Below are 8,767 nucleotides of genomic sequence, written 5' to 3' on the forward strand. Positions count from 1 at the left end.
GATCAGGGCTAGTGAGGGGTGGTCTTGTCAGGAGCTCGTCCTACACTCGAGTCGGACCCTGGTAGAGACACATGCATGACTGGCATGTTCTCTCCCTCCTGGTCATTTGGGAGCTTCAAAAGCTTTCTTCAGCCCAAACATCACAGAGACCGATGCCAACAGACACCGCCACACTTAGGGATCCGCAGAGTGTTCACAGTTTGCGTAACAGACCTCAGCAACTCAGCATTTCGGCTAATCTACTTTATTTACATATAAACACACATGGAGCACTGCAACATGGCTCCCTCTGTCTCTAGCATCAGACAGCAGAGAGCAAGAACAAAGGATAATAGTCCCACTTCACGGAACACAGTAACACAAACTTCCTGTCTTCGTCACTTTCCACTTTGTGGAGTCAAAACATACACCGCCATATGATACACAAAAATCCCATGACTGCAATCATGGAACAGGAATTCTAACAGGTCTGAGGGATGGTGTGTGGACTGAGCAGAATCCCACAGGCCAGATGGAAAGGTCTGGAGGGCCACATTCAAACCTCCAGGGCCTGATGTTTCCCACCCCTGCTTTGGCGGTGAGGCAAAAGGCAAGCTTGATACCAGACCCAGGCAGTGCATAAATCTACCCACAATCCCTGCAGAAGTTCAAAGGCATGCAAAAAAGGGGAAGGGGGAAGCTAAAGTATGTCAGTTGGCAGATGCCTCCCCTCCAGTGATATTGCACGGGGTGTGGAAGGGGAGGGGTTGCTGATGGCGATGATACGCTCTTGCTTTCTCTCTCTTCCTCCAGGCTGGCTGTGTACTCTGCACTGTGATGCTTTTGTTCTCAGACAACTTCCCCATCCGCTTTGCTGCAGGGGTCCAACTGTCTTTCAAGAAACAAAATCCCGGGGTTCTCCCTGAACTTTCGAAAATCTTTCACTTCTCTTGTCTCCCCACCCTTTTACAGCTAAATGTTCCATCTGAGAGAGAGTAGAAAGGCTGGAAGCGTGTGGGTGGTTTCATCCTGCTGCTGTGATGATGATCACTGCTAATATTGCCAAGTATAAAGCAATGTTTGAGCATCAAAAGAGAAAGGGCTGTAGCTCAGAGGTAGAGCACCTGCTTTGTAGGCAGAAGGTCTCAGGTTTGAGCCCTGGCGTCTCCAGGTAGTGCTGGTGAGTGAATAAGACCCTGTCAACTTACAACACCTCTCCCCAGAGATCTGCATGCTTTGATGATTTGTTAGTGGGCCATTTTCAATGTGTTACTATTGATATACAACACTTAACAGCTTGGGAGCAGTTTACTTGTGGGATCACCTTTCCCTCATATGTGCTCACTTTGATCTGCAGAACTGGCACTATTACAGGTACCACTCGTTACTCATTTCACACTTGTAAGAAATCATCCTTTTAGTGTGGCAGCACAAACTCCCTGCCTATTGACATCAAGCAGGCGACTTTGCTGTATCCTTTTGGTGCCTTGCTAAATCATTTTTGTTTGGGCAAGCCTGTTCAAATCTGTAGACATTGACATGTTTCCATCTCTTATTAGTTCACTGCTGATTTCAATTGTTTTTAATTATTTGTTTGTAGCTTCATTTATTAACTTCAATATAGCTTGTATACTGCTTTGAAGTTTTGTTACAATCAAGTGGTGCATATGCATTTTGCATAATAAAATAAATTTATTTTAGACATTAAATAGATATAGATATATATTCTGCCTTTCTACCCCTAAAGCCCATGAGGCAGTGAATGATAGTTTAAAACAATATCAAACAATTATTCATTAATAAAAAAGCAGCATGAATGAATGAATGAATAAATAAATAACTAGCTAGCTAACTAACTAACTAACAGGTCATAAAACTACAGATCGTTGAAACCTGCAATGTAATGTTCAAGCATGGAATACAGATGTTCAGGATTCCTGCAGCCCCATGAGCAGAGAGGGGAATCCAATTCCAAATAGTTTTGAGGGGGTCTCTGATTTCAGCCTCCTCCAAGGAAAATTCTAGCTGGATTTGTCAGTGCCTTAAATTCTGTCACGAGGCTGAGCAAAGCTCTCTTCACCCGGGATTACCTGTGTAAATTGAATCTGATGGCACCAAACCCAGGAAGCAGCCTTGGTTAACTAACACTTGCGGAAATTGCTTTGAGGTCCCCAGACAGAAGCTTAAACAGAGTGTAGCAACTTACTCTCCACAATTCAGAGTTATTTGGGGATCGATTTGAAGGTTTCAATACAGCCAGTCAGGGACAGGGGATGGTTGTCGTCGTGCGGACAACATTAGATGTTCCTCAGTGGCTCCCCCCACCCCAGGATTAAAAGAAAAGTGGAGGATGCTTGTGATTTGGAGCACCTCTGGCATGGATGGTGGCCTGAGCCCCAATTCTTGGGGTCCTGTACCCAGCAAGGGTTAGAATCTAACAGAGGGAGTTGCTAAAACAATCAGACAAGTTTCTGTGTAAGACAATGATCATAAATAGCCACTTACAGTACAAGTCTTCATCAGCATCCCAAAAGAATGTGCTACAGCTAAGTAATGCTGCCCTCCAGACTAACAGTGGTCCTTTCCCTCACCTCTCACCTAGTTGCTAGGCAGAATGGTGTTTGAGAGCTGAGCTGGCAGTGGGCTGGAAGCTGGAGACACTGTGACATGCTTGTTCTGGGCTGGATCCAAAGCTGTGACTAATGAAGAAGCGAGACTGTTGGGCTATTTATGCGGTGAGCCTCTCCATCTTATGCTCAGGTTGTCTATATGGGTAAATAAAACCATATACAGTACCCTAAAGAGAGTGCCGTCTCTGCTGATGTTCATTGCAAGGAAACCAAACCTTGGGTAAGTGCTGCAACCCTTGAATTCTCTCACTACTCAGAGATCAGGGTGGTGTGTAACAATACATTTATCCTCTTGTACTTGGCGGTACATGGCTGGGGGAGGAGGGTGTGGAAAGCGAGAGCAGGGAAGAAGAGCAATCGTCAATGAGCAAAGGGTGCTCCATTTCCTCCCCTCCCTCCACAAATTGATGCAAAAAGCAGGCGTAATTAAACAGCTGTTTTTAATAATGCCCTGACAACTGTCCCCGCTTTAATTTGCTTTGGAGTAAAGATTAATATAACAATGCAGCGATACTTTACAAAGGGGAGAAAAGGGAAGCAGAGCTAATAAAATCCGGTGGCTTACATGGTATATTATTGTGTCTTTCTTTCTGCTTGTCTGGCGAATATTTGGCTCCTCTGGGAGCAGTTTTCATATTTATTTGTTCGCTCCTCCAAGCTAGGGCTGACTTGGTGGCACATTGAGAGGGGATTAATGCCGGGGCACAGAGGTGTGCCGGGGACACGAGTCGCATCGGGGGTCTCCATGGTGATTCTCCCATGTGGTGGGAGAGATCCCAATGGCAATAAAGTTAGTAAAGCGATTAAATATGACGAGCGGCCGGCAGAGGCTGCAGATCAGAGGTGGGCGGAAACTATTTCGAGCCTCGAGTCCTGGAGAAGCGAAAAGCACATGAACTGACAAAGCTTTTTCAAGAACCTAATAAGAGCCCTGCTGGATCTGACCAAAGGTCTACAAAGGCCAGCGTCCTTCCCACTCCCTCAGCAGCAGACCAGACGCATCTGAGAAACCAACCAGCAGGAAGTAAAGTAGGAGTAGGAAATCATTTTTTTTAGCCTGAGGGCCTTATTTCCTTATGGGGAACTGTTCAAGGGCCACACAGCAGAAGAGGGGCAAAGCCAAGGGCATTGTTTATTTATCTGGTGCGTTTACACTCCACCTTTTTCTCAGAAGAAGCTAAAGGTGGTGAGTATGGTTCTTCCCCTCCTCATTTAATCCCCACAACTATCTTGCGAAGGTTAGGCTGATAGGCAGTGAGTGGTCCAAGCTCACCCAATGAGCTTCATGACTAAATGGAGATCTGATCCCTGGAGCCCCAGGCCCTAGTCCAACACTCTGACCATTGCACCCCACTGGCTCTCAATTACTGAGTTTCAGTAGAAATTTAAATGCATTCCTGTTTACCCAGATACTAGCAATGGCAACCTTGAAATTGACAGCTGTGAGAGCACGTGATTGCTTTTAAGTGTTTTTTAGATGCCCTAGATGCTTTAAAATGTATTAGATGGTTTTTAATGGTTTCTACAGTTGTAAATGGGCTTTTATGTTGTTTTCTGTTGGATTGGGCCTTCATACCCCCACATTCCTGCATCAGTTTGTGTTTTTTTCTTTTTAAAAGTCCTACTGAAAATTCTTCAGAATTTTACTGTGTGTTTTATTTTTAAAAAACTAAATATACAGATTTCTGTATACCATTTTGGCAGTTATGCACATTTTGCAAGCAATTTTCCCAAATAGAATGAATGAATTTTATGCATTTTATTTACTTTCTTTATTAGCAGTCAACAGACCATTAGAACATTTTTAATCGGTTTACAATTATAAATGGTGACATTAAAAAAATATACACAAGGCAGCTAAAAACACAAAATTAAATTAGTAGACATATTTGAATGGATATATCAGGTGGTCATTAGAAGTCTTTGTGGCGACTGCTATATTCAAAAACTTTGCCACGTGCTGTGTGATTAACTTGTTGGGGCTCTGAAACAAAACCAGAAGAAACACAGGGGAGTAACCTGGGAAGGATTGTACAATAGGCTATATTAGATCTTTCCTAGGCCTTTGATAAAAATAAAATAGAAAAGGACATGCAATATATAGTCCAACTCAGAATTGTTTCAGGCGCAGCATTTGTTATTTTGGGGATTTTGTTACATCTGCCATTTAATAAATTAGAGCGGAGAACACTAAACCATCTAAGGGAGAAAGCCTTCCTATACTTAGGTATAGTTAACCATCCCAAGTATGACATTTTGTCATTACAGGAGAGACATGATCTCCTCAGTGACTGGAGGGCGAGGAGAAAGGTCCCCGTGCAGAGCCAATGACCCATCTAGTCCAGCATCCTGTTCTCACAGAGACCAATCAGATGCCTGCGGGAAACCAGCAAGCAGGATTTGAGCACAAGAGCAGTTCTCTCCTGTGGTTTCCAGCAACTGGTCTTTAAAGGTAAAGGCCATTAGGTGCAGTCGTAGCCAACTCTGCGGTTGCGGCGCTCATCTATCTTTATTGGCCAAGGGAGCCAGTGTACAGCTTGCGGGTCATGTGGCCAGCATGACTAAGCCGCTTCTGGCAAACCAGAGCAGTGCACGGAAACACCGTTTACCTTCCCGCCGGAGCGGTACCTATTTATCTACTTGCACTTTGACGTGCTTTTGAACTGCTAGGTTGGCAGGAGCTGGGACCGAGCAACGGGAGCTCACCCCGTCGCGGGGATTCGAACCGCCGACCTTTTGATCGGCAAGTCCTAGGCTCTGTGGTTTAACCCACAGTGCCACCCGCTTCCCAACTAGTCTTTAGAAGCATCTTTAGAAGCATAGTTATTATCGCTGCCTCCAACTGGAGGCAGAGCATAGCCATCATAGCTAGTAGCCAACGATAGCTTTATTGTTCATGAATTTGTTGAATTCTATTTTAAAGCCATCCAAGTTGGTGAGCATCACTGTGTCCCATCGGAGCAAGTTCTATAGTTTAACTGTGCACTGCACGAAAATGCGCTTTCATTTATCTGCCCTGAATCTTTCAACATTCAGTTTCATTGGATGTTCATGAGTTCTAGTGTCATGAGAGGGAGATAACCTTTTCTCTGTCCACTTTCTACATGCCATGCATAGGAACATCTATCATGTTGTCTCTTACTTGCCTTTTCTCCAATCTAAAAAGTCCCAAGTGTCGCAGCCTTTCCTCTAAGGAGAGTTGCTCTCTCTCGGAATCAGTATTCAAAAGCCTGTGCTTAATCACGGATTTGGCTTCCTTCAAATCCGTGGTTAGCAGGTAAGAGGGTGATAGGCCTATTAAAGTAACTTCTTGCACCATGGCCTTCAACCAAGCTGAGTCAAAAGAGTGGCGGTAGGGTAGGCACAATATGACAATGGAGCAAAAAATGGACAGAAGAAATCCACACTAAGTACCCAAAGGAATTCAAGCCAGCTTCCAAACTTAAAGGGAGCATTTTTAAGACACACTTTCCCTCAGCAGGCACATTTTTGTACCCATTACCCAGTTGGAAAGCGGCATGACAAAAGTCGAAGTGGAAATTTCAAAGGGACACCTGTGTTTTGGTTTGTATGCCGTTTCAAGAAGTACAAATGAGGTAGGTTCACATTAAAATGTGATCAGAACAGAGCTCTTCCCACATCCCTACACAACAGGTGCCTTCCCAGAGGATCTTAATGGCTCCCATATGACCTCACTTGTCCAAAAGGGCAGGGGCGCATTAGGTAAGAGGCCATGAACTTCAGGCCAGAGGGCTAGCTCTTTAAGACTCTGTTGTTATACATCAAAGGGGGCAGAGCCTCAAACAGGTAGACTTGGAGGCAGATATTCAAAAGACCTCTGTTTGCCTCCAGTCCCCCTTTTTTTGGAGCAAGTTGCTTACTTGTTGTTTCTTTGCTGCCGTGACCCATGCACTCCCCTCGTCCTTGGGTTAGGCAAAGCGCTGGATAATAGACTCAACAGCTAAATGGAGCTTTTACTTTTGCAAGCAGCAGACCTCAGAGTACCAGATGAGATGCTTGCGGGAGAAAATGGTGTTTGTGCAGCCCTCTGTGCTCTGTTTGTGAGCTTCCAGAAGCATCAGAGGAGGAGGGGTGGGAGTGCTGTCGGAAAAACAGAACGCTGGTCTAAATGGACGCTCTTGCAATCCTCCTATTCTTAATTGCAAGATGTTGCCTGAACAGCAAATACACACCACATGAATCAATGCACTCCATGGCTTTCTCCCCCCTACCACCCCCCACTGCATGCAGCAAGGAGGATGTTATATTAAGAACCGCTGCAGCCTGTGTTGAACGCTGACACTCTCTCCTTTTTCTTTTGCAAAAGTGTCTGCTCTGTCTTGCTCACAATCCTGCAAAGAGGGTGCAAGACAAAATGTGTGTGTGTGTGTGTGTGTGTGTAGGAGACAGCTGGTTTATGGATCATCTCATCTGAATTTTCCACCCCAAATCGCTCACATCCCAACAGCTAGGCAAACAACTGTGCTTGAAGGCTGCAGGCGCTTGGAGTCCGGAGGCATCATCTGGGCAGAACAAAAGCCGGGGAGTGGCAGGGAGATGGATGGGGAGGGCAGGGGGCTGCTGCACAGGGGCTGTAGGGCAGCCAAAGCCTGGACCTCCTCTGGCAAGGGGGAAGAACATCTATGAACGCGAGAAAAGGATGCTTGGATGTGAGCTGGAGAGAGGAACAATTTCCCCAGCATAAGCGCCTTATCGCTGAGCCATGCTTTAAATATTTTAGAGCTCTGCTTGTGAGGCAATTTGAGAAGCTGTTAACAATAATGAAGCCCTTAGACAATAGTGGGGTGAAGGGGGGGGAGGCGGAAGGAAGGCTGTAAGTTCAAGCACGGAAGAAATGCTGCCAAGCTAAGTGTGTTGACCTTTGCTGAAATTAATGGTGCTTGCTTGCTTGCTGGCTTTTTACATCTTTCTGCCCCCAAATGTCAGATGTTTTGGCAAAAACCAGTGAACCCCTTCCCTTCTGCATCCCACCTCAAAGTCTGCAGCAAGTATGTGAAATCTGTTTTGTTAATGACCAAATGGAAACCTCCAGCTCATTTGTACTACAAGTAGGGCAGAGTTTCCCAAACTTGGATGTCCAGCTCTTTTGGACTACGACTCCTATCATCCTGAGCCAGCAGGACCAGTGGTCAGGGGTGATGGGAACTGTAGTCCAAAAACAGCTGAACATCTAAGTTTGGGAAACCTGGAATTAGGGTGAGGTGGTTGGAGCAAATTCCCTGGAACGAACCTGGACAGGGCAGGGGGACCAAGTAGGTGTCAAAGGACAGCTATTCAAATAATGCTAGATTATGCTTTCCCCCTCTAGCAAAGAATAATTGAGCATGTTTTCAAGATGATGCAAGAAAATCCAGATATTGCCTTGCTCAGAGGCTTAGTGAGGGGAGATGGTGAGTTGGGGAGATGCTACAGCAATTGCTCATGACTGCAAGCTAAGGCAGTCAAGTGCATTCAGGCCTGAAGCTGCTGTCCAGAGAGGAGAAGTTTTGAAATTTCCTCTCCAGTGCCCATAAAGGTCCACAATTGCTCTCCACTTTCCCTAGCTTGCACCACTCACTCCTTACATGGAACAGTCTAGAGTGTGTCTGGAGAGAGTTCCAACATGCATATATAGAGGCCTGGAGGGCTGCATTTGGCCCCCAAGTCTGAGGTTCCTTGCCGTACCTCTGTGAGCATTGGCTAACAAGGTGGAGCTTGGGTGGGAAAATTCACAATGTGATAACTGTCATGACACTTCTCTTCTCACCCAGCTCATACCCTCTGATGTTTCTTCAATGTAAATAGGGATGTCACATTCTATAATGATAACTTTACTATTTATACCTCACACACCTTACTGGATTGCCCCAGCCACTCTGGGCAGCTTCCAACATATATAAAAACACAATAAACATAAAACAGGATTGCCTTCAGACAGCTCGGGAATCAAATAACTCCATACCCTCCAACATTTCTCCAGTGAAAATAGGGATGTCCTAAGGAAAACAGGAACATTCCAAAATCAAATCAGAAACTGGGACGGCTTCTCTAAATCAGAGAATCCCTAGAAAATAGGGGCACTCAGAGGGTCTACCAGCTTGCAAGCCTCCAACCTGCCTACCCGTTCCCTCCCACCAGCCCAATCCTCCCCTTAGCTG

The sequence above is a fragment of the Podarcis filfolensis genome, assembly GCF_964270895.1.
Source record: "Podarcis filfolensis genome assembly, chromosome: 15".
Taxonomy (NCBI): Eukaryota; Metazoa; Chordata; class Lepidosauria; order Squamata; family Lacertidae; genus Podarcis; species Podarcis filfolensis.